General features: G+C 42.3%; 1 protein-coding gene and 1 long non-coding RNA gene across 2 annotated transcripts in view; both read right to left on the bottom strand.

Moving 5' to 3' along the window:
* CACNB4 (calcium voltage-gated channel auxiliary subunit beta 4) overlaps nt 1-27,422 on the bottom strand; it is a 235,245-nt gene that overhangs the window by 137,514 nt on the left and 70,309 nt on the right. The gene's annotated exons all lie outside the window — the stretch shown is intronic.
* On the bottom strand, nt 461-18,399 carry LOC144234424 (uncharacterized). Its single transcript, XR_013335946.1, has 3 exons — nt 18,274-18,399; nt 16,620-16,702; nt 461-518 (listed from the first exon to the last, which is right to left on the bottom strand). It is a non-coding gene; the product is annotated as an uncharacterized LOC144234424 (long non-coding RNA).

Here is a 27,422-nt window from a genome sequence, read left to right as displayed (position 1 = left end):
TCAGTCAGTTAAGCATCCAACTTCGGCTCAGGTCATGATCTCACGGTTCGTGGGTTCGAGCCCTTTGTCAGGCTCTGCGCTGACAGCCAGCTCAGAGCCTGGAGCCTGTCTTCAGATTCTGTGTCTCCCTCTTTCTCTGACCCTCCCCTGCCCACGCTGTCTCTCTCTCTTTCTCAGAAATAAATAAAACATCAAAAAAATTTAATTGACAATGATGGCTAGGCTATTTGAACTTAAAAGATGAAATCTTTATATGGCAGTGAATCTTCTTTATGGTTTACTACTGCAGCTCAGGGGGGTGTTTCAGTCTCTTGGCTTGGTTGAGTTCAGAGAAGCAAAGTGAACACTCTGTTTCATTCTGTTCATCTCTGTCCAGGGGCTCTTTGCCTGCCTTTGGATTGTACCTGCCATGGACGTCATCCTCAAAAAAGCCTCAGGACAGAAAAGCTTGGAGGCCACTGAATATAATGAGCTGTGATGATGCATTCAAAATAAAGGGACTTTGTTGATGTTTTGAACTAAGTAAAAGAGAGAGAGAGAGAAAGAAAAAAGCATTAACAAGTACAACAAACTTGGTGACTGGAATTAGCAAATCAGGACACATATACAAAAGTGTAATCACAAGGTCACACGTTCACACCTAGGCATTTAGCTGTGTGTCACTGTAAATCACTACACCAGCACTTTCCCTCCTCTTCATTTTTTTTTAATTTTTCTAAATTTAGTGCCATTACAAATGCTGTTAACTCAGATAACTTAGAATCTATGCACAGGAGAGTGAATCACAGTTTCCATGAAATCCACCAATTTAAATGTCTTCCCTTTTGTATATTTCCATTTCCAATGACACTATCTCAATCATTACGTATCATTTTCTGGTGTTCATTCTTGAGGATTTATACACCTGCATAAATTTGCCTGAAAAATGTCTTTACATATATTCACTAGAGACTGCACCCCTCCTTTTGATAATCTGATCCCATGAAATAATTTTTATATTCCCTTATTACCAAATAATTTATTACCAAATCAAATACAATTTTTTAAAAGATTTTAAGTTTGAGATGAGGATACACTGCTTACAAAATCTGGAAATCAAAGTAAAGTAAAATCTTATTAGGAAATTGTTATAAGTGATTAGCTGTATAAATTAATGTTACTATTTTTCTCTAAAAAGAAGTCACAGTGGACAACAGAAAATAGATGGGCATACCAGGTTTCCTACCCAAGGACACAGTCTCTTCTATTTATTCCTCTACAGGTGTCTCTCCATTACTCACATTCACTTGTTCTCTGTGGCCCTGCCGAGTTTTCTAGACCCTAAACACCTCACCTAATGCATCAGCCTTTCCTTCACTCACATACTTGTGGAATCTAAAAACCTTCACCACCCTACACCAGAGTAGGTCAACAGTCTGATTTTTTTTTAAATCAAAATTATGCAAATGCAGCCTCATGACCTCCACTGGTCTCTCCATACTTCTGTTTTAGACAACCTGGACTCTTATAACAAAATACAATATAACCGGGTGGCTTAAACAACAAACATTTATTTCTCATAGTTCTAGAGGGTGGGAAGTCCAAGATCAGGGTGCCAACAGGTTTGGTGTCTGGTGAGAGCCCTCTTCCTTTCTTTTTCTTCCTTGTTGGCATATGGCCACCATCTTGCCATATTCTCACATGGCTGAAAGAGTAAGCTCTGGTGTTTCTTCCTCTCCTTACGAGGGCACTTACCTCATCCCAGAGGCTCCGCTCTCATTACCTTGTCTAAACTCAATTGCTTTTCAGGAGCCCCACCTCCAAATATTATCACACTGGGAATTAGAACTTCAAAATATGAATCGATGGGGGACACAAACACTCAGACATAACAACCGCCCCACACTCTTCCTGTATCTAACAGTTTCTCCTCAACCCACACAAACTTCCATCCGTCTGAAACTCCTACCTTATCCCTCTTTTTTTACCATTAACAGATTATCTCATGCCCTAACGCCCCAGAAGAGAACATTTCAACATCCCCTGAGTTTCCTGTTCCATCCCACAAATTGGACCTCTTTCTATTTCATTCTTTCTAAGGTTGATCTCTTCATCTGTTCTCAGAACCCCAATTTCTCAGGCCTCATTACAAACCTGGTTCTGTACTCTCTCAACTATAACTTCAACCCATACCTCTCTCTTGTCTGTTACCCTTAACACATAAGTGTTCTTAAATACCATTCACTTTCAAGAACAACCACCCTTCCCTCACCTTGCCTCTCCTCACCACAACCTATTTCCATTTTTCCTTCATACTCAGCATTCAGAGAGTGTATCTACACTCTTTATCTTAATTTATTCTATAGGATTTAGTCTTCACAATCCACCCATTTCTCTCTTTTTTTTAATGTTTACTTATTTTTGAGACAGAGAGAGACAGAGTGAGAGTGGGGAGGGGCAGAAAGAGAGGGAGACACAATCCAAAGCAGGCTCCAGGCTCTGAGCTGTCAACACAGAGCCCAACACAGGGCTCAAACTCACGAACTGCGAGATCATGACGTGAGCCAAAGTTGGACACTTAACTGACTGAGCCACCCAGGCGCCCTACAATCTGCCCATTTCTGACTCAAACTGTTCTCACCGAGGTTGCCAATAACCTTTTTGTCACTATATCTAACAGAATTTTATCTTTCATGACCTCTGACCCTTTAGACCTCTCTTTTATTAGAAACTCTCTGCCCACCTCTCCAATTATCTAGAATTCCACCTCCAGCTCTACCTTAGCTTTGACCACCTCCCATCTTTTGATAATTCAGACATAAGTATGTTCAGTTCAAATTCAAGTCTGGAGTTCCAAGTCCCTGTATTCTTTTTTTTTTTTTTTTTTTTTTTTTTTTTTTTTTTTTTTATTTTTTTATTTTTTTTAAATTTCTAGGAGAGAGAGACAGAGAGAGAGAGAGAGAGAGCGTGAGCAGGGGAGGGTCAGAGAGAGAGGGAGTCACAGACTGAAGCAGGCTCCAGGCTCTGAGCTGGCAGTCAGCACAGAGCCCGACGCGGGGCTCGAACCCACGATCCGCGAGATCATGACCTAAGCGAAAGTCGGACGCTTAACCGACTAAGCCACCCAGGCGCCCCCCAAGTCCCTGTATCCTAAAACACAACGGCACTTCGACCCAGTTGTCTGATTTGGAGATTTAAAGATAACCCTTGACTCTTCCCTCCCCTCCCTCCGCTGAATCCCACATTCTGTTATTATTCCCAACACCTTTCGAACTCCTCCTCTTCTCTCAATCCTTAGCAGCTTAGGCTGTCCTAATTTTTTCCCTGCATTATTGTGACAGTCTCCTTACTGGCCTTCCTGTTTCCAGCTGTTCCCACCTCTCAAGTCCCACGTCTTTCCACTTTAATACCAAAATATTGGGCAAAACTTATGACCTCCTTTTCTTTAAGATAGAATTCAAATTCTTTCATGGATAAAGTACAAACCAATCCTGATGTGATCGGCCTCGTCTGCTGCATGACACCCTCACATCCCACACTCCAGTCATACCATATTGTAGTTCCTGAAGTACTGGGACTTGCTCTCCTGTGTTGTGTTTCTGAAAATACCAAACCGTTTTCCTCAAAAAATAGTTTACTACCCCACTGTCTTTACCTTACTTTCTCTATTAATCATTACAAAGTCAGCCTAGGCATCGCCTTACTTGGAAGGCTTGCCAAAAGCACAAACCCCTCTGGTAGGAGATGGTAAGATCCCTGCAGCAAGATGTCCCAGGTTCTGGTGCCCCCACATGCAGCATGTAACCACACTGTACTGTCCACACTGAGGTGAGAGCAGGGATTCCAGGAAAAAGACAGATGGGACCTTGCTGCACTGCTGACTCCTTAAAAACCACTACAGTGCCTATTACACAAAATGTGCTCCCCAATTTTTTTAATACACAAAAGAGTTCTACAAATTCTTGGATTGACCCTTTCATCCAAGGTCAAGGAGTTTCAATGAAACATATTCTAATCCCTTTCATTTTCTGATCATACATAACAAACCAGTGTCATGACATTCACCCTGATGAAGGCACAATTTCAACCAAGCAAGAGAACAGGGAACTAGGTATTCAACTACACTGGAAGGAGATACATAACAAAAGATGCAAAAAGAATCTCCAAAACTTAGTCTGATAAAGTGACAAGTAAGTCCATTTACAATCTTGTTCATAGTTGTTTAAATAGTCATTTTGGAATGCTGTTTTGCAATTGGGAGTTGGTGAATTGTGTAGCTATACAAAATGACATAATCCAGCAGGAATATATTTGCAATGAATTACATATGGAATACAAATTATACTAAGGTTCTTTCAAAAACTGCATGTCTAAATCCTATTTATCTTTAGACATTTGATTATACCAAAAAATATCTAACAGAAGCCTGCTTATGATGAAATCCAGATTATCTCTAACATGCTCCCATCCAAATAGCATTTACTAAAGCTCTTTAGAAAGAATGTTTGTGTCCTGCTCTACGCAAAGGAGTAGAGCTACTCATCACCTCCTAACTCAGAGTTCAGCTCTAGATTAAGCTTTAGGACTGTGAGCATAGGATTTCTATTTTGGAGACCCAAGTTAGCTCTTATTATAACCAATAACAAGTAAAGCCAAAATTCCAAACTGGCTGGAGCCTAGCAAAGGGAACCAATCTTCCCAGAAGTTGATCTTCATGGCTGTGAAGCTCATTGTGAAATATCTTTTCATATTAGTCCCTAACAAGATAACGGAGTTTAACTCTTGGCCTGCCTGAAGGCAGAGGGGTTGACCAGATGACTTTTCCTTATCTATGTATGTGGTTCTGAATTGGAGGTAGCCATTATGTGCCAAAGTCTATTAATTTGCCAAATGACATGGCAATAATTAACAAGGGGATGTGAAGAATGTGCTTCTAACTTTCTAAAGTCATAACCATCTGAATGCAGAGCTTCTGAAGATCTTATGTTGACCATAGAAGTCTTATTTGACCAAAATCTTATTTGACCATAACAACAACAACACCAACACCAAAAACAAATAATCCTTTTCTTCATCTTTTCATTTTTCTGTCTTCCAATTTCTAAAAACTCAGGAAATATTATCTTTATCAGCAGGGATTTAAACAGATGTTGAAGGAGATGCTTCTAATGATTTCTTCATCATTCCGTGATGGCAGTCATCTTAATTTGGCTTCCCCCAAAGTACAACCTAAGATAAAGGATTTTAGCAGCTGCTCTCAGGAAGGAGTGAGGAAGAAAGGACACTGGGTCAGGGAAGAAGGAAAAGCCAGGGAAGAATACATTCCTGATTCATCATTTCAAGTAAATGAGGCTCAATCCCACTGAGAACTTCTGAGCAACAGGGTTAAAATGCCCGTCAAATTCCTCCTCTGAAGGTATGGGAGTAGTTTAAAGATCAAGTCTTCTGAGCCATACCTGACAAAGTGTTAACTCCTTGACATCTGAGGAGAAGCTTCTTCAAGGATTGAGTAAACTCCAGAGGCTTCAAGGGCACCTGGGTGGCTCACTCGGTTAAGCTTCCAACTTCAGCTCAGGTCATGATCTCACAGTTTGTGAGTTTGAGTCCCGTGTCAGGCTCTGTGCTGACAGTCAGAGCCTGCAGCCTGCTTTAGATTCTATGTCTCCGTCTCTCTGCCCCTCCCTTGCTCGTGCTCTTGCTCTCGCGCTCTCTCTCTTTCTCATAAATAAACATTAAAATTTTTTTAAAAAACCAAAAACAAAAAAACTCCAGAGGCTTCAGGAAGAAGGCCTGAGGCAAAAAAGAAAGAAGGCAAGCAGGCCTTGTACACAACTGTCCACCACAGCTGCAGCTGAATTCAAGGTGGAGAGAGGTGGTGTGGTGTGGGGCCCCCAAAGCACCAGCTATTAAGTATATGCGGGTATAAGATTCTTTAGGCAATGTGGCAAGCTACACTTGCTATTTTTAAAAAGCACTTTTCTCTTCATTTTGTCTCATTTCCTGGGAATTTTAATTAATAACGATGCGCATTTCCTCCCTGCATTATTAGTTTATCTCTCAAGTAATTAAGAATGAAATGTAAGGGCAAGTATGGCTTTGGGAGGTTGTTAAGTATATAACTATAGAAAGAAAAGAAATACAATAACCACTGGTGTTAAGTATATAACTATAGAAAGAAAAGAAATACAATAACCACTGGTGTTAAGTATATAACTATAGAAAGAAAAGAAATACAATAACCACTGGTGTTAAGTATATAACTATAGAAAGAAAAGAAATACAATAACCACTGGCCGGAATCACTAAGTGGATACCTATTCTGGAAGCTTTTTACTTACCAACACAAAGTTCTAGCTTTTTCTGTAAACAGCATAGCTGTTTCACATGTCCCTGACAGGTATGAATGCAAACCGGGTCCTTGGGGAGCAAATTTAAGTTTCCAGAAAAGCTGCATCCAGACTCTAGCCACTGCAGCAATCAAGGATACAACTCTCAGCCCTGTTTCTTTCCTTATTCCAACTGGGACCCGTTCTGTCACCCCTGGAAAAAGTTGCTGCTATGAGCACTCAGTCGATGCAAGCTGAGCATTTCATATCCTCTGAGTGACTTTTACTCGGCTAAAATCAAGGTCAAGCCATGTCACTAAAGAAGCTTTGGAAAGATTCCACTTCCTAAATTGCAAATGGTTTTGCAAGCAATGCAAACAGAAAACTTCAGTTCTCAGTACTGTCAAAATGACACCTTCATAGGCTTCTAAATTCAGTAATTATTGTTTTCCTCACACCCACTGACAGGGCTGAAATTGAGTGGATCTCACAAGGTTCTCAACTCTGGTACCTTTTTGGGGGAAGCGTGGGAAGAAAGGACAAGAAAACATCTTGGTTAAGGTCAGGGTCAGAGATGTTGAGCCATGTTTCCTTAACATCTTTTTTAACTATCAAGGCATTACCCACAAGCTTTCCTCTTGTTAGGAAACACATTTTTGATCACTAACTATATCTAGAAACACTCTTGGAGACAAAGTAATTTGTAGATACCATTTTTGTTTGACCCAGGAAGCCTAGACCTACTTTCAGGGACAGGAACTAGGAGCCGGGGCCCAGGAGAGAGATACTCATGGGAACCAATGAAAGTTGAGTCAGACCAGGAGCGTAAGGCAACAGAGGTGAAGCAAGGATGAAACAACACAGCAGGGAGACATGTGCAGCCCAGGTGAGGCAAACAAACTGCAGGAGGGAAGTGAGCAGAAAAGTAAGCTAGTTCTCGTGGCTACTGCTCTGATCAAAGGGGCATAGGTCGGGGGCCACCTTTAAAGTCGAAATGGATAAATGCAAAGAAACACATTTGGAGACTATCAGTTGAATGTGGCTGATATCCTCACACTGAGGTTTAAATGTTACTAGGATGCCTCAGGGGCTCCGTATGCAAACGTTATTGTCTGCCCAGCCTATATCTAGCAGATACATACACGCAAGGGCCAGATTCCTTCTAGACCACGGATTCCTACCAGCCTTATAAATTCTTGCAATGGCCTCTGTGCCCAAGAGAAAACAGAAAACAACTTAGACTTGAGGCCCGTATGCTGATCAAGCCAGGACTTAGATAAATTTGCAGAAACCTTAGTTTTGAAGCTGTTCAGAAGTTTATACTCAACAAGACATACTCCAAATTATTACTGGTCCAATTATCGCCTCCAAAAGGTCGGCAAGCAGAAGTGTCCATGTTAACTACGAACACAACTATCTCCTTAGATACATACTCTTAAGTGTTCTCGTCCTTTAGATGACACGGTAAAAAATAGACCCTGAAAACTTCCCCAGGCAGTGACAATAAATCACAAACCCAATGCAATTATAAGGTCAAAGGAGAAACATCATGTGTGAACTTCGTCTGCGGCTTGTAACTGTTCAGTCCTGTGTTTAGCACAAAAGGTGTTTAGCCCATTAGACTGAATTAGAATGAGTTTAAAAAAAAAAAAAAGGTGCTTAATTTATAGGCAAAATAACTCAAAGCATAATACCATTAATGGGGATGCTTCGATACAGTCTATCATTTGTAAGTCTGTGAGGCCTGGCAGTGCTGCCTGGGGCTAGGCGCCGTTTTCTACCACCACCCACCAGCACCTGCTAGAACCATCCACTACTCCTAAGAAGAAGAAAAGTTTTCCTTGGCCCACTTTACTTAAACATTTACTACAGCTCCCCAAGTAGCTGTGATTTTACCAAGTTGTTGCAGGGCTGACCTTGCAAACAAGTTCAAAGCAGTTCAAAGTCTGCAAAGGGAGAATATGATTTTAGATGAACGCTTGGTGCAAGTCCTTATTAAGAAGAAAGGCTGTCTTCCATTCTGCTGTTGTTTTTCTCAAACAACCACATAAACAATGACTCCAGTCATGATTATCCTTCAGACGATTCACTTGGATTCAAGGAAGGCATTGCCAAGGGCAGGTGTCGGTATGGGGGGAAAAATCCATTTGCTTGCAGACACCACATCTCTAGTCTGCATAATACAATCATGGCATTTGTTTTTTCACCCACTTATTGAATGAAGCTCAAACAAAACAAACTCAAGGCCTGGCTTCCCCTGTGTGTTCATTGGACTGTGAAGGTCAAGACCCTCATACGCCATGCAGACAACCAAAAATTAACAGAGAATAAAACCCCTGGAGATGCACTGTGTTTCAGGGGATTGGAGCAGAGAACTCAGAAGCTCCAAGTGTTAATGCTAGGTCAGCCTACGACTTGCCAAGTGACCTTATATAATCCTCCTGGCTTTCAGTTTTTTCCTTCTGCAAACTGAAGAATGTAAGTGACTCAAAAATTAAAAGTCCGATATCCACTCCCTTCCCAAGCTTTCTTCCAGTCTGGAGCTGAGTAAAGCTGCCATTCCATTCCACTACTAAAGAATACAGAAACCACAGAACAGTTTTCTTATTTTCTTTTGCTTGATTGCCTCTCTTCTGAACCGCAGTTTCCAAGACTGAAAACCCAAATATCTTGCCTACAAGGCTAAAGAAAAGGAAGAAGAAACAGAGTCATAGGAAATGTCACGAGAAATAGACACAGCTCAAGACAAGCTCTGGTTTTCAAACTGGCAGCTATTACCTTTTGGTGTTTAAGAAAAATAACAAGGATCTAATCTCTAGAGATGAGGTGTTCTGATGGTTGTCTAAATTTACAGCACAGGGCATGAGAGCCCAGGGATTTTTATTTCACCGTGGGGGAAAAATAGATAAATAAAATATTTACATTCTACAGGAGGTTGAATGGTGCCCCCCATAGCATCTGTCCATATCCAAATCCCTGGATCCTCTAGATGTGACCTCATTTGGAGAAAAGGTCTTTGAAGATGCAATTAAGCTGTGGATATTGAGAAGAGATCATCCTTGATTACCCAGGTGGACCCTAAATCCAATGCCAGTTTACCTTACAAGAGACAGAAGAGGAGAAGACACAGACACAGGGGACGAGGTGACTTGAAAATGGATGCAGAGGTTGGAGTGCTACAGTCCCAAGACTGGAAGTCAAGGAATGCCAACAACCACGAGAAGCTAGGAGAGGGAGGAAGGAAGGGAATCTCCTCTAGAGGCTTCAAAGGAAGGTGACCCTACCGACACCTTGACTTCAGACTCGTACCTTCCAGAACTGTGAGAAAATAAATGTCTGTTGGTTTATGCCACACCAAATTTGTGGTAATTTGTTACAGCAGCTTCAGGAAACTAATACTCTATTCAGCTACAATCAAATCCCCACAGAAACTGCTTTTTAAAAAATTTTTTTAATGTTTTATTTATTTCTAGGAGAGAGAGAGAGACAGCGTGAGCAGGGGAGGGTCAGAGAGAGAGGGAGTCACAGACTGAAACAGGCTCCAGGCTCTGAGCTGGCAGTCAGCACAGAGCCCGACGCGGGGCCCAAACTCACGAACCACGAGATCATGACCTAAGCGAAAGTCAGACGCTTAACCGACTAAGCCACCCAGGCGCCCCCAGAAACTGCTTTTTAATATATGGAACCGTCCTTTTCCCTACTGCCATGTTGCTGACATAGGAGCCATCCTTTGAGAATATGTCTCAGTTTTTCACTTCTAGAGTCTATTAATTATGTTGGCACATATAACAAATGCTACCTACAGCTCCCTCTGTTTGTTCTGTCTTCTAGAAATGAAGGGGCACCTGGGTGGCTCAGTCAGTTGAGTGTCTGACTTTGGCTCAGGTCATGATCTCGCCGTTCATGAGTTCAAGCCCCATGTTGGGCTCTGTGCTGACAGCTCAGAGCCTGGAGCCTGCTACAGATTCTGTGTCTCCCTTTCTCTGCCCTTCCCCCACTAGCACTCTGTCTGTCTCAAAAATAAATAAATGTTAAAAAAAAATGAATGGTTACCAAAGAGTTGAAATCAAGTAAGTTGGAAACTCTGTGATAAGGGGAAAGAGAACATAACCAGATTCCCCAAACTTACTTTTGTATCCTAACTCTGCCACGTATTATCTGCGTGAATGTCAACAAGTCAGTCCCTTAAATCTTCCCAGCCTCGGTCACCTATTTGTAAAGTGGGAACAAAAGTACCGATGCCTCAGATCGTAGATGTGGAAGTAATGGAGGACCATGCAGAAATCAGCAGTGCCTGCTATCCTAGCTGCACCCCAGCCCTCGCTATACCATCTCCCTCCACAAGCTAGCAAACAGAGGCACTGAGTAATCCATCCAAGAGAATCAGCGATAGATCTGGCTAATAACTGACTGCTCGTGCCAAATCTGGATCAGGATGTGGTTTGTTCAGTACACACCCCAGAAGATCTATTTGTACAGCTGGCCTCTCCTGAATTCCAGCACTGTCTAGCCGACTCTGTGAGAATCGGCACACAAGCGGACAGGCCATCTGCCAGCCTCCCCGTTGCGTGTGTGAGTGGGGCAGTCAAGCAAGTGACCAACCCCTCCACCAAAGTAGGACGAGCAGGTGAGCCTTATTGCTTCCCCTCAAAGTCCGGTTACCTGTGTCCGGCTTCTCTCTGTCACCTCAGTGCCAGTGCTGGGAACTCTCACCCTAAGACAGCGTCCGATTTTTATTTGGAGAACTATTCTTGTAGCTCTAGCCTAGAGACCAACGCTGCCACCAGCTGCTCTGCATGAGAAAGCAGGTGGCAACGGGGGGCATTAATTAATTACCTTGACAATCAATCACTCCGAGGCCAACTACTGACCGCCACTAGATGGCGCAGTGGCGTTTCTTCCCAGCTCCCGCCCAGAGTGGATCTCACCTCAAGCAAATCACTCCAGATCATTTAAAGTTTTCTACTCTATAACTCTTAAATCCAATCCCATCTGCTGGTATCTTCCAGAAAAGCCTCAGCATTTCTGAACTGGTGATTGCACCCTTTCCTATTTGTCTGCTCTATTAAGGCTTTTTTTTTTTCTTCTCTATCTTTTTGGGGAAATCAATGAGATTGTAGGATAGAGAGGAAATCAATACTTATGGCATTGCATCATCTTAACAAAAGCACACCTATTTGAGAAATGCATTAGTTACCCCCCCAAAAAAGCACTAGTCTGCTCCTCTACCCACACCCTGATTTACTGAATCAACATTCACAGGAGGGGGGCCCAAGTGTGCAGTTTTCTTAAAGCTCTCCAGTGATTCTGATTTCAAGTCAGAGCTGAGAAACACAGAGTTAAACTTCTTGGTATAATTAAGGCAGCAAGTAGAGTGCAAAATAAATCATTAGCAGCCACTTCATTTTGTTTAGGCACCAGGCTATGCCACCCTAAAAGTTAATTGAAAATTACTAACCCAACTCCAGGACATAACTAGTACCTTGCAATCTAAACCCTCTTTCAGTGGGTTCTTTATTAAATAAAATGCCTGGTGGGGAGTGTCTAACCAGGATTCTATTCCCATATTCATTTCTTCTTATGCACCCTCAATAATAACACTTCCTACCTACTCACCTCACAAGAGTATTAATTTACAGGATTTGAAAGCAATTCAAACAAACCTTGTGGACTGACATGGGCAACCTAAATGTATCAAATCACTGTGTCATCAATCCTGTAACCTTTACTTGGAGATTTTAAGAAGAGCGTTGTATTCGTTAGTTCAGGCTGTCACAAAATATCAGACTGGCTGGCCTCAACAACAAATATTTATTTCTCACAGTTCTGGAGACTGTAAATCTATGGTGGGGGGCCGGCGTGGTTGGGCTCTGCTGCGAGCCCCCTTCCTGGTTTGAACACAGCCGCCTTCTTGCTGTGTCCTCATGGCTGAGGGATCTTCCCTCACCCGTCTCTTCTCATAAGGGTACTAATTCCACCTCCACCTCCCAAAGGCCACATCTCCAAATACCTTCCCACGGGGGATTAGGGCTCAACATCTGGATTTGGAGGAGCAACACAAACATTCAGTCCACACCAAGTATTATGCTCTCACTTGACTTTTCCTCCCACTCATACCTTACCGCGGTCCTATATTCTCCGTGATGGTGTTCCCTTATACCAGCAAATGCGTTTCTTTCAGTGCACACCCGCCTCACTCTACAGTCTCCCTTCTAACAGTACCATCATGGCGATGGCTTCACCACATCTACATGCCCGGACTTGCCTTCCTCTGAGACCTCAGATAGAGGGTCTGCGTAAAGTGGTGGCTAAATGGGAATAACAAGAGTACCTCTTTCATGGGGTGGTTGTGAGACCAAGTCATTAGAACCAGTGAAGGGCTTGAACAGTGATGGGGAACATAATCTTCTTCTGACACATGTTATCTGTTGTTATTACCACTGGGCAGCTCCATCCAGATGCATCCTGGACATTGCCAACTCAGCACGTCCCTAACTGAACTCCTTACCTGCCGCTCTGATCTGTTCCCCTCTGGGATCCCGTTCTCAGTCAGTAGCATCACGGTCAACCTAGACCTCCAAGCTGGAAACCTGGAAGGCATCCTTAACTCCCCACGTATTTCCCCTGCCTCTGCTGTGCAGGCACCAAATCCTTTCAGCTTGAACCTTGGAATTCTCTCTCAGTGACAGCAGTCTGCATCTATTCTCCTCTAACAACAAGCAAATGGCTGAAGGAGCCTGAGCTGAGGCAGGCCTGACACCTGCAGCCCATGAAGAGAGAAAGGAGAAAGGGGCAGGAGGCCCGGATCCCGTCCCTCCAGTCTCCCGGCCTCTTTATGAGCCTCCAGTCTTCCACCTGCAGGTGTTTGCTGCATAATAACAGTAACTGAGGCTTCTATCATGCTTACTGTGCACCAGGTACTGTTCTAAGCACTTGTCACACCATCCCTCACTGAATCTTCTCAATAACCCTATGAGGTAGATACTGTTAAGATTTCCATTTTACAGAGGCTAGGTTGCCTCCGGGTTGCCAAATGTTACAATCAGGAAGTAGCAGTCAGCATGCAAATCCAGGAAATCAGGTCCAGCGTACACGTGCTTCATCACCACCTCTCAGCACGCTGGGCCTGGCCCCGGGCTAGGTGCTGAAAGAAGGTGGAAGAATGGGCATCAGCAGCCAGTTCCTGCCCTCCGAAGTTTACACTCAAGTCGAGGAGATGAAACACGTATATTCCTGAACAAAACCATCATCAGGCAAGGTAGTATCTGCTCAGTTATAAAAGGAGTCATACCGGTATAAACATTTGTGGAGGAAAATTCTACATCAGGTTGGGATTCAAGGAAGGAGTGTGGGAAATGTGGTTTTGATGGGCTGTTGAAGAGAATGTGAGGCAGTGTGAAGGGTCAGTGGGAGCTTTTCAAATAGGGTGGGATGACAACGTGAAAGACAGCAAGCAGATTTGTGAGAGGTGTTTAGAAAGTTCACTTCTGCTGTCCTGCCAGGCAGAGATCTGAAGATGCTGACAATGACCAGCCCTCCAACGAGTGGCCCATGGCACACTGAAGCTGTCACATACCATGTGCCACCGCCACAAGGCTGCCCCACCTCCCCTCACGTGCTTTAGACGTCATCATGGATGTACCTGCGCCCTCACTCTCTGCAAGTCCCGAGAGTCTCGTTAAACAAACTGTTCCAGGGTCTCAAAAGGCTCGCAATGTAGCAATACTTGTAAAAAATGTTTATTTANGGGTAGTGAGATAGAGGATCCGAAGTGAACTCTGCCCTAACAGCAGAGAGCCCAATGGAGGGCTCAAACTCAGGAACCAGGAGATCATGACCTGAGCCAAAGTCAGACACTCAAGCAATTGAGCCACCCAGGCACCACAATGTAGCAATATTTTTAAAGTGAAGATATTTCGCTACAAAAATTTGCCTCCTTCTTTCCCCTTACTTAAAAACAAAACTTAGGAGTATGATTTTTTAGAAAGATGATCTATTTAACACCAAATAATGTAGAGCTAGCAGAAATCTAAGATGTATCTGTTTAACTTTTTCTCTGTACATCTACACAACAAAAACCACTGAGGTTAGACAGTGACTATGGTCTAAATATCTTCAGTGGAAGATTTTGAAAATACTTTCCCAAAGCAAAAGTCTATTAATGGGATCTATTTATTTTAATAAGAATTGTTCTGTTGGGCAGTGGAAAGCACACAAGCTGAATAGCAAAAAGAAAATAATTGTTTTAAAAATAAGGATAGATAAGAGGCACCTGGGTGGCTCAGTCGGTTCCGCATCCGACTCTTGCTTTCCGCTCTGGCCATGATCTCAGGGTTGTGCAATTAAGCCCCGTGTGGGGCTCTGCACTGAGCATGGAGCCTGCTTAAGATTCTCTCTCCCTCTCCCCTCCTTGGGTTACATGTGCACTCTTGCTCTCTCTGTAAAATATAAATGAATGAATGAATGAATGAATGAAGAATAAATAAATAAAGGTGGAAAGTTTCTTGAAACCAACAATTATTATGTTCCAAAATTTTTCTTTTAATGTTATTTTTAAGTAATCTCTACACTCATCATGGGGCTTGAGCTTATGAACTTAGTACGCTGAGATCAAGAATGGCATACTCCACCAACTGAGCCATCTAGGCGCCCCTATGCTCCAAAATTTTTAAACACATCTTATCAATGACCATAATGCAAAGCAAACTTTCCACTTCTGTGCAAATGAACTTAAACCTCAGGACCCACGTAAAATATACAGTTCTGCATGATAATGACATTCTCTTCCTATAATTTAAAGACAATCAGCTGTATTATTTGCCTTATTAGCCAGATTTTTTTAAAAAAAGATCTCTGCAGCTGTTCTCATAACTTATGCAGCCCCACTTTTCAAAACAGCTACTGATGTGACTATTATGTTCTGACCTCCTCTCCAAAAGAAAGAAGACACATTTAAGTACAAACTTTACATTTTTCTAGTAGTTCGTCCCTCTTCTCTATATTTTGTATAAGCACCCTGTTTTAGAGAACCTTCTCTTCATTTTCCTGCCTCAAGTGAACTGGGATAAAAATGTAATTCATCATTCTCTTGACTGCATTAAGGTGTAAACACAGAACTCTCGGGGCGTCTGGGTGGCTAAGTCTGTTAAGTGTGCAACTTCGGCTCAGGTCATGATCTCATAGTCCATGAGTTCAAGCCCTGCGTTGGGCTCTGTGTTGGCAGCTCAGAGCCTAGAGCCTCCTTTGGATTTCCCCCCCCCACCTCTCTCGCCCCCCCATCATGCTCTGTCTCTCAAAAATGAATAAATTAAAAAAAATTTTTTTAATACAGAACTCTCCGGAAGTTTGCAATAGAGAAGATAGATTTCAAAATTAGTTGTAGAATGCTGGGATCAAGGAAGAAAAACTTTAAAAATAAACCTTATATATTTGATTTGCTCAGTGTTGACCCATCTTTGTAGGCCCTGGAAGAAAACTGGGCGGGTTCGCTGGCTGTCCCCTGAATCAGTGCCGGCTGGGGAGCCGTAAGGAGAGCACAGAGTCCCTCGTGCCTTTCCCTCTGAATGAGACCCTGGCACATTCTCCTCATCTCCTCTACCACCCACAGCCCCAGACCCTCTCTATTCCCTTTCCAGATCGTTCTCTCTCATTTGCTGGTGCCTCATATACAAGCCCCACTCCTGCCCTTCTGTGGACTTCAAAGACAGGTGTTTGTCACACTTGCACTCTGTGCAAACACTGTGGTGGAGGAAGTCATAACTAAAAGCCTTACCCAAGTTATTCAAAACTGGAAAAAAACACAATTTAGGTTCTGCCTCTGTCTCTCTCACACACACACACATACACACACACACACACACACACACACACACACACACACACACACACACACACACATCCCAACAACCAAAACCTTCAAGCTCATCCTCAGTGGAGCTGCCAGTCCATGCGGGAGGAACTGAGTTATGAAGTGAGAGTCTCTTCTGTTCTCCTGAAATTATACAGCTCACCAGGGTTGGGATCCAAAGCACCCATCCAACTGGGCTGGACTGAGGGCGGAAGGGAAGGAAACAGAAGTGCTATGGCAACCAGGTCAGGTTGGCATTTTCCAACAGGAATACCATATATATCAGTGGCTATGTTTTTTGGGGTGTGTTTTTTTTTTTTTCCTGTTTTCTTCAAGTCACGGGGTTCCTGGTCTGGGTTTTTGTTGTTGTTGTTGTTTTAAGCACTCGGTAGTGACATCTAGTGGCCACTAGTTAAATTACTCTTGATTTGAAAAAAGAATTTAAGCATAACTTTGAGGAAACTCACGAGTTCATTTTAAGTACAACTGTGGCGACCATTGTGACCTAGATTTCTGCCAGAGTCACCTCTTCACACCTCCATTTCCTCATCTGTAAATAGGAGTAATAACAATACTGATCATGTGGTCTGTGACAAGGATCGAAGGAGATAATACATGCAAATTGCTCAGAATGGCACCTGGCACATAGTGAGTGTTCAGTTAGTATTCGCTTCACATTATTTTCATCGATAGAATGTATTTTAAAACCTTGGAACATAATAACTGGTTAGCTACATTAGTATTCTAATGTATTCCATCTGCCTTTGTCATAACATAAAAATATCTTTACTTAACACAACTGCATTAATTTTTACCCACAATCTTCTAGTACTGTTGACTCAGCCAAAAAGATGTGCCTCGTGTGTCACGTGGTCTTGCATGTCCTTGACATCACCCTACATACCTTCAGGGATGTGGGGGCCTCACATCGAGAAGGTCATTCAATATTACCTAACACTTGTCTGAAAGCCCAACAGTGGCCCACACTGCTCTGGGTTTATGTAGGAAATCTGAATGTCTTAGGTGAGATGTGGTCTGGTCAGTATTCCGTAGTCTCCACCACTCCCTGCCACCTTGCACTAAGCCACTTCCATTGATGCTGGCTGCTGGCTCTGGAAACACTTCGGCTTGACACTCCCATCTAGAATGTCCCCCAACTTCTTTCCACCAAAATCCCGTCTCTCCTCCAAATTCCATCAACATCTTGAAGACTCCTCTGTTACATACAGCCCTCAGTAATCTCTTCCTTTTCTTGGTTCGGAGATCTATCAGCAGGGCTAATAAGCTTCCTGGGGTGGTGGCTGTAGGCTAACGGAGTTAGTAAGCACTTCGTACCTGGCACATCGCGTGTGGCCCACGAATGAGGCCTGACTGTCCTCAATGCATCTTTCTCACCTGACAACTTGACCATCTATTATTCTTCTTGTGCACATGCCTTTTTAAATCATTTTTAAATGATGGCAAAATATACATAACATAAAATTTTATCATTTTTAGAATCAAAATATAACTGACACATACTAGTTTCAGTTGTCCAACATAAAGACTTGATGTTTGTATACATATGTATACATATATGTATACATACATATTTGCAAAATGGTCACCACAAGAAGTCTAGTTAACATGTACTACCACACAGTTACACACTTTTTTCCTGGTGACCATTTTCTTGTCACCGTTTTTAGGTATACAGTTCAGTGGCATTAATTACATTCACACTGGTATGAAACCACCACCACTGTCTATTTCAGGAACTTCATCTTCTAAACTGAAACTCGGTACCCATGAAACTATTCCCTCTGCCTTCCCAGGCTCAGGCAGCCAGCATTCTACCTTCTGTCTCTGCATTTGACTCCTAAAGAGACTGCATGCAAGTGGAATCTTGCAGTACTTGTCCTCTTACGGCTGGCTTATTTCACTGAGCATAATGTCCTTAAATGTTACCCATGTTGCAGCCTATGTCAGAATTTCCTTCCAGTTTAGAGCTGAATAATATTACAGTGTATGTGCACACCTCATTTTGTTTCTCCACTCAACTGCTGATAGACACTTGGGCTGCTCCCACCTTCCGGCTGTTGTGAACAAGGCTGCTATGAACATGGATGTACAAACACCTACCTGTTCAAGTCCTTGCTTTCAGCTCTTTTGGGCACATACCCAGAAGCGGAATTGCTGAATCATAGGGTGATTCTATATTTCAATTTTTGAGGAACTGCTACACCATCTTCCCCAGCAGCTGCACCATTTTACATTCCTGCAAGCAACGCACAAAACTTCCAGTTTCTCTACATCCTCACCATTTATTTTCTGTTGCTTTGGATTGATTTGTTTTTTTACAACGGCCGTCTTAATGGTGTGAAGTGTCTACCATCTATCGCCTCTATTTCGCACTTTACTTTTATTCCTTTCTTTGTTCAGTCTTCCCCCCACTCCCCAAACAGAATCACAAGCTTCTTGGTGGCAGAGACTGACTTGGACAATTTATCTATCCACAAGTGTGGGGTCCTGATCCTCATGTGTGGTCCCAGCGTATGGGCACACCTAAGAGCCTGTTAAAAATGTAGATTCTCGGGGGCGCCTGGAANGAACTCTGTCTCGCTCTGTCTCTCAAAAATAAATAAATGTTAAAAAAAAAGAATGCAGACTCTCAGGCCGTGCCCTGGAACTACTGAACCAGAATCTGCATTTAACAAATTCTCCAGGGACTCCCGCAGGATGATGAGGGAAGGCAATTTACCTTCATTCTGTGCAGGGTTCCATCACCTCATCTTGCATGTGCTTTATAAATGTTTGTTGAAGGGTTAAGGAGAAAAATTAACAGCCCTGTTAAGACCCACCATCAGGCATTTATCAAAATGTAAAAGAGCATCTCTTGAAAAGTAGTTCAAAGCAGGTTGAAAAATAGGGCAGAGAAAACTCAAAACTAAGAGGAGCCTAAGAAGACAGTATTAAATGGCATGTGGGATCCTGGGACAGAAAAAGTTCATTGGGCAGAAAGTAAGAAACCTGAATAAAGTACAAACTTTTTTGTTCATAATATGGTACAAATACTGGTTCACTCACTGTGAAAAATGTGTCCTTTTAATGCAAGATAATAGTAACAGAGGAAATGGGGTGTGGGGTATATGTGAATTCTACCTTCACAATTTTTCTGTAAATCTAAGACTATGCTACAATAAAAAGTTTACTTAAAAGAGGGAGGCAGAGAATAAGCAGGGTGTCAAAATGACAGCTACGGAAGTGTAGGAGGTAACACTTTGGTCATTAATTTCCTGCTGTGGGATTGGGTGATACCAAAATCAAAATGTGTAATCAAAATGGCATCTTTGCAGCACTGAGGAAAGATGGTCAGCAGCTGCTTGTCTGTGAATCTGACATCAGTCCAGCCTTTCTCTGCTGGGCCCGGGACAGGACACAGAGCATGCTAAGAAATATCCAAGCCACTATCTTATCTGCCTTATCTGGGCGAAACGGACTTTCTTGAGATTAAAATCTAACTTATGTCAATTCGTAGAAGAAAGCACTGATGTCCAGTGCATAACTAAAGTCAAGTGCCCCAGGGAGCTAAGTTTTACTGACAGGATACAAAGTTCATACTAACCCTTTACATAAGCTCATTCTCTCTAGCTGAAATGATTTCTTTCTCTCTTAGCTCCTCAAATAAGCTTTTTCATTGAATATGTCACATTTTGTTTATATCAAAATATTGACCTTAGAGAAGTAAATACCATTAAATTCAATTTGCAGTAAAACAGTATAACTAGCAGTAATAAAGATCACAGCTAGCTTCTTTGCTGTACCATATTTAAATATTGTGCCACAAAGGGGTGCTTGGCTGGCTCAGTGGGAGGAGCGTGTGACTCTTGACCTTGGGGTCGTGAGTTCAAGCCCCACACTGGGCACAGAGCTTACTTTAAAAAAATTAAATTAAATTAAAAATACTATGCCAAATGCTTTACACAGATAATCTCATTTCATTTATTCTAAAGATCAATCCTATGAGGCAGGTATTGTTATCTCCATGAGATACTTGTTACACATTTTTTTAAAAAATTCATTTATTTATGGCTGCCTGGGTGGCTCAGTCAGTTAAGCATCTGATTTCAGCTCAGGTCATGATCTCCCAGTCCGTGAGTTCGAGTCCCACATTGGGTGAGCTCAAGCCCCCCCTCCAGATGAACAGGAGCCCCACTTTGCGTGAGCCTCAGTTCTCTCTCTCCTCCCCCACTCTCACTCACTTGGGTCCTCCCTCAAAAAACTTTTTATTTATTTAAGTAATGTCTATGCCCAACATGGGGCTTAACTCATGACCCTGAGATCAAGAGTCACACGGTCCACTGACTGAGCCAGCCGGGTGTCCCGGAGAGGAGAGAAATTCTTCACCACATGATTTCACAATCACTGCAAGTTCAGTGTGGGACAAGAATGAAGGCATGGCCACCAAAAACCTTATATGGTACTGTCCTGAATTAACAAAAATTTAAAACCCAAAAACAATGAGGGAAAAAAACCCACTAAGAACAGATTATATGCCATCAACTGATGTTCAATTCTTCAAACACGTCATCCGTTTATCGCTCACAATTCCCGTTGGATGAAGAAATTATTGTCCTCATTTTACAATATGAACAAACTCGAGGATCAAAAACCAGAAAACAGCACACGGGTCACACACCAGCATGTGGCAGAACTGGTTTCTGAGCCCAAGTGTGTCTGATGGCCAAGCTTGTGCCACTTCCATTAGGACCAGTCTGCCCGGGTAACTGGCCTAGTCATGGCTTAAGTCTTGCATTCATTCCAGACCATGCACCGTAAAAGGAAGGCTAGGGATCCAAGGAAACAGAGCCCGAGGACAGCAACCAGAGAGAGAGGAAATTAAAACATTTTCTGTGAGAAATGGTGAGAGAAGAAACTCGACCCTGAGGGAAGGAGACACATTTGAAGGACTCCCATGTAGGAGAAGGGATAGACATTCTGGGTGATCAAAGAAAGCAGAACTAGGGCTAAAAAAGGCCAGAACTAGAGGGAGGCAGATGTAGGTTCCATATGATGAAGACCGCAAAATTATTCCACAAGAGTCGCTGTCCCCTGGGGCGGTGAGGTCTGCGTCCCAACAGGTGAGAGACCACAAATGATCTAGATGAACAGGGATCTAGAATTCCAGACAGACTTTAAGATCCTTTCTAACTCTGAAACTCAGGACTGAGTTATCCTAATACAGAATTTTACCACACAGTGTGCTTACGTGGAATATACACGGGCCATGTAAGGACCGCTCATTTTCATAAAATATGTCTCATTCACACCAAAAATACTGAAGTCTTTGTGAACACTTTGAGGACATTACCATGAATATTAGATGTCATCAAGCAGAAAATAGACAGAAATATCAGTGAGAAAAGATATCAAGCTGCAAAAAAATGAGCACGTGAGAAGTGTCCTCGGGCCTGGTGGGGTCCATCAGCACGGGACCTAGTGAGCCACCTTGATGGAATTTCTGGAGATTCACATAGCAGAGAGTCCCTGAAGAAGAAGCCAAATTAAGCACAAGGCCCCTCGAAAAGCATGCCCGAGGCACAAAACCCTTCCCCCAGCATACTGAAGACATCCTCTTTGAACATCTTCGTGCAACCATTACTACGAAATTCATTCAGCAAGAAGGTCAGGTTGTAATCACAAAGGCTCAGAACTCTGCAGCAAGCAGGCTCGCCCTCCTGGTACGCGTGACAGGACAGGCTGGTTGTTCCCTTCAGAAGGACAGACTCTCCACAGCTGACCTTTTGCAGACTTCCTGACTCTACTCCACATTATAGACTGCTTCACGTCTCCTGGACCAATACTTCTCTTCCGTTTGCTCCCCATCTGTTCTGTAGGGAAATCACTGGCTAAGCGAGTCAGGCCTTTTCTAACTAGTTGGGAAAACACTACACTACCCTGTGACAACAGGATGCGGCAAACAGCATCAGCTCCTCATGTAAATAGTGAACCTAAATCATCAGTCTCAGTTGATACACCCAAAGAAAAATGGAAGGCCAATCCAGACCACTTAAGTTTTCTTCTGGGACAATATCACATGAAGGAAATGGTTCAGCCATATATTCACCTGGAATTAGTCGTCTACTGCCACCCCTCTCCCACAATTCCTACACACCCCCTGGCTGCTCAATGTTAATGAGGTATAGAACATGTATGCCAACAAGCAACACACTACGGGTCAGAAAAAGTCCTTCTTGGCCCAGTACTGGTCTCTTTTTAGATCCTTCTTCTTTCTGATGATTTGGGTGCAACCTAAAGAATCATAATTCCTTGGGGCACCTAGGTAGCTCAGTCGGTTAAGCATCTGACTTCAGTTCAGGTCATGATTTCATGGTTCATGAGTTCAAGCCCCACATTGGGCTCTGAGCTGTTAGCACAGCTGGAGCCTGCTTCAGATTCTGTGTGTCTCTCTCTCTCTACCCCTTCCCTGCTCACGCTCTTTCTCTCTCTCTCTCTCTCTCTCTCAAAAATAAATAAATATTTTTACAAATTTAAGAATCCTAATTCCAAAACAACATAGAAAAACTACCACTGGTAAAATGTCTTGGCTATTTACATATCTTTAAGGTCCTGTGCCTCAGAGAACCAATTACAAAAACATTTATGCAGTCACTGGGTTCCACTATCAGAAATTAAAATGTTTAATTTAATTATCCAAAGTAACATTAATCAAAAGGACAAAAACAAATGGAAGAGAAAGTGCTTTAACCCAAGGCTGAATATACTGCTATCTCATACAAAGAGCTCATTTGTCAAAACCATGCAAACAAGCTTCCTAATTCGAAAGAGAAAAGAAGGCTAGACTTGGCACTAACAGACCTGGTTTTAGTGACCATTTGGCCACTAAATGGCTTCGGGGATTTCAGTAAGTCACAAATTCCTCATGGGCCATTTTACCACACTCAAAAAATCTGTGATTTTACCATTACTTCCAAGCATCAACACCCCTATAAAAAAAAGCCTACCATCCCAAGCTCTGATATCCCTGTTGTGGTGAATTTTATCACTATATTCACTGTCGTACACAGGGAGTTTTTGTTGTTACTGTCCCTAACCTGTGGATTGAGGCCCAGACGTGAGATTTGCTGTAGACAATGAGGTGTGAGCAGAAACGCATGTCACTTCTGGACAGAAGCTGTACATGTTACCATGCTCTCTTCTCTCTCTACCATAGAGCTGACAAAGTCCCAGAGAGGGGCTGTTCTGCCAACCCAGGTCCCTGAGTGAAGACAGCATTGAGTGGCCGGGAGAGAGAAACTACAGCAAACCTGTGATAGGCAGGAAACATGACTGAGAGATAAACTTCTGTTGTCGCAAGTCACTGAGGCTTTTCAGTGTTTGTTAGCACAGCAGAGCCTCGCCAAACCTCACTGCTGCGTGTGCAATTGCCACGTCAGTCAGCGCCTGCAGAAGAGTTGGTCTTCGTGATCACAAGCTCCAGGTTTAGAATCGTTTCAGACAGATAACATGCTAAAATACGTCTTTTACAAAAATTAGGCATTTACTCCAAAGCTTTTTCTTTAAGTTACCACTAAATATAGGTTGACTTGCTAACCCGGGAACTCTGTAACAGTGGCTCTTTCCTCTTACTAATTACTGTAGTATTAGTCAGAAAAGTCAAAAATACATAGTGCATCTGTTATGAGCAACAGAGGAAAACATTAGCTATTCATAGCGAAATGAGCACTTTTGGGAGCATTGAGATTCTCATTCAGAGATGCAGGAAGAATTTAGGAATGTAGTACTACAACAACATTAAAATTACTAATGGCAAGAATGAGGAAAAAGACAAAAGTTCCATTTAGAAAATGTTTTGCACAGACTGTCTATTCCTTAACTACAGAAGGAATGAAACTTGCTTTTTCCACTCTGAAGAGGCTTCGAAGATCCTATTTTGAATTCAGGTTGCCATGGAAACCAGTAGAATTCTGGATGGGACTCCATCATAATTACTGCATAATTTGGTGCACATAGAAGAACCCTTGCTCATGGTCTCAACTTGAAACCGAGCCACGACTCTACTGTGATTCCTTAGATGAGTCTCAAAATTTGAGGCTAAAACATTTATAAAAATTAAGACTCATGACAATGATACCCCTTCAAACTTATATATATTTTTCTTGCAAAGAGACAGGAGTAGCTCAACATGACCATGACCTACAGTTGTGCCATTTGAAGCAAGCTCATAACATGCCATTCATGATACCAGACATGTCTTTGTATGTGTATTCAGGCATGTGGGTGATTAGGGAGAATATTTTTAGGTGTAGCAGCAATCACGTGCTTTAGAAAAACCACAAAAGCTGTGATATAACCACTATACAAAAATATGTAGCAATAATAGCTAACATATATTATGTGTTTTCTGTTTTTAATCCTGTTCTTATTTTAATAAAACAACCTTATAAGGTAAGTACCATTATCATCTCCATTTTTTTTTAATTTTTTTTTTTTTATTTATTTCTAGGAGAGAGAGACAGCGTGAGCAGGGGAGGGTCAGAGAGAGAGTGACAGACTCTGAAACAGGCTCCAGGCTCTGAGCTGTCAGCACAGAGCCCGACGCGGGGCTTGAACCCACGAACCGCGAGATCATGACCTGAGCGAAAGTCAGATGCTTAACCGACTAAGCCACCCAGGCGCCCCTATCATCTCCATTTTAAAGGTAGGGAACTGGAAGCACAATCCACTTACACAGGTTGCCCAATATTATATAGCAGTTAGAGGCAGAACTGGGATTTGAACTCAGGGATAATGGCTCCAGAGTCTGCACGTTTAATCATAGGCTTTTATGCTTATACAAGCTTCTTGGAAATTTGCAACTACAAATGGAACACAAGCTCAGCTCGGGTTAAGAACACAGGCATAGCACCTGTTCCAACAGCTCTAAGCTCTAGGACGTACAAATAGCTGGGCCACTTAATGAAAATGCATATTCTTGGGCCCTCTACCCAGAAACTCTTGATTCAACATGTCAGGGGTGGGATGCACCTGCATGTTAACAGCACCCCTAAGTGATTCTGAGGGAAGTACTCTGCAGGCCACACTTTGAAAACTACTGGCCTCCCCAAATTCAGCTGATAAACACTTGTGGATAGATAAGGCAACTTTACCTATCCAGTAGAAAGCTGAGAAAAAAATAGCCTTTTGGGGCTCCTGGGTGGCTCAGTTGGTTAAGAGTCCAACTTCAGTTCAGGTCATGATCTCACAATTCGTGGGTTGGAGCCCCACATCGAGCTCTGCACTGACAGCTCAGAGCCTGGAGCCTGCTTTGAATTCTGTGTCTCCCTCAATCTCTCTGCCATTCTCTGGCTTGTGCTCTCTCTCTCAAAAATAAATAAACATTTAAAAATTAAATTAATGAATTAAGTAATTAATGAAACTTAAAAAAAGATAGCCTTTTAAAAAATCCTCTGTGAATAGAAAAAGCTGAAAATAAAAGTCTTGAAACAATAAATCTCTTGTATTTTATTCTTTAGAATTCTCCTCAAGCCTTTGATCAGAGTCTATTCATCCTATTTTTACAGAAAGTTCTAAGAAGTATGGTTACCTGGTTTTTGAGATCACAGAAGATTAAAAGCAAAAATAAAAGGGAAAATAGGGCAGAAACACTGACAGTAATGAATGAAGGCAGGTAGAAAGAAAGAAATGAAGGAACAGGCAGGGGGAAAAATTAAAAATACATTCAAAGAAGCACCAAGGCCTGGGAGCATCAATGTTGAGACAATTAGCCTTCCACACACCTACACACATCTAGAGGAAGGGTCGTTTCTCAGAACATGGTAAAAAATAATATTCCCAATGTCAAGTTATCCAAAAACAAAAAGGAGGGGGAGTTAATGCTTTATTATATTCTGCATAGTACTTTCTAAGGACGATGATATCAAATATCTGAGATAACTTGCCATTAAAACAATTGCAACTAAAAACTGGGGTACTTAAAGGCTGGTGTGTGACCATTCTCTCTCTGGGCTAGAGAAATGCTAAGCAATTTATTGGTGGAAGTGGATGAAGTCAAGAGGGAAAGGGCTGGCTGTTGATTAGGACCTGGAACGGAGGGTGGGGAGGATACACATACCCTAATGTGTTTTGTACTGTGCTTCTTGTAAAATGCATGTTGTGCTGGCAATGGTACAATGACCAGACCAGACTTTTATGTTGAACAAGGACTGGTGTTGTGTTAGTCCTGGCATTTGGGAGTATTTTTTACTAAAGTGCAGGTTTTTCAGGACACTTACCCAATGGTAATTTTGAACCAGACTCCTTTTACCTTAGTAAAACTGGATGACAGAAGTGATTTCAGATCATTTCTGGTTACCTCTGTGCCTTAGGAATATGATTTTACATACAAGGATCTTTTCTACTCTACTTCTACTCCTGATGACTAATTAGAACTGATTCAAAAAGTTAGATGTACATGTGTGTAACACAGACAGACAAGAGAGATAATAAAATGAAGGAAAACTATGATTCTGAGTTCCCTATATTTAGCAGCAATGGCACAATATAGTTCCTCAGTACATGTTTAATGTGTGGATGGATGGATGGATGGATGGATAGATGATCAGACGAACAGCTGGACAGAAGGACAGATAGATAAATGAAAATGGGTAGAGAGAGATGGATGGATTGGTGGGTGGATAGGTGGGGATGGAACGATGGAGGGATGGATAGACAGATGGATAAAAAGGTGAGTGATTGGAAGGAAGAATGAATAAACAGGTAAGTGACTGAAAAGCTTTTCTGATAATAAAGAAGACGGTATCTCCCCAGCAAAATAATACTGATAATAATAGTTTAAAAAGGTTAAAATTACAAGTGGACTAAATATAGTTAGATGACCACCAAATATATACATGTATATGCATGCACATGTGTATATGTACTTATGCAAAGGACCAACAATGGAAGTACTCCTTAATAAAGTCAGTTTTCTCCCTCTGTTCTTTTATAATTCTGGAAATGTCAAACAACTCACACAGCTGCTGTGAAACGGGCAGGAGGCCCCTGCCATGGAAATGTGGTCCAAGTCAGCAGGACATGTGGCTGGCCAAAGGGCCAAGAGGAACTTTAGCCCAAAAAGCAGGTGGGATTGGAACTGAGAAGATAAAGAAAGTCCAAGCAATTGATGAGGTCCTAAAAATTTCAGGGAAAAATCACTGTGCTTTTATTTGTCTCCAACTCAAGATTCTTAATCCTGCAGCCTAAGGTACTGATTCATCTCCAGCCTCAAT

This window comes from Crocuta crocuta, unplaced genomic scaffold (assembly GCF_008692635.1).
Source record: "Crocuta crocuta isolate KB4526 unplaced genomic scaffold, BGI_CrCroc_1.0 scaffold154, whole genome shotgun sequence".
NCBI classification, from domain to species: Eukaryota; Metazoa; Chordata; class Mammalia; order Carnivora; family Hyaenidae; genus Crocuta; species Crocuta crocuta.
The sequence above is the reverse complement of the archived record's forward strand: the minus strand, read 5'-3'. Positions and strand labels throughout refer to the sequence as shown.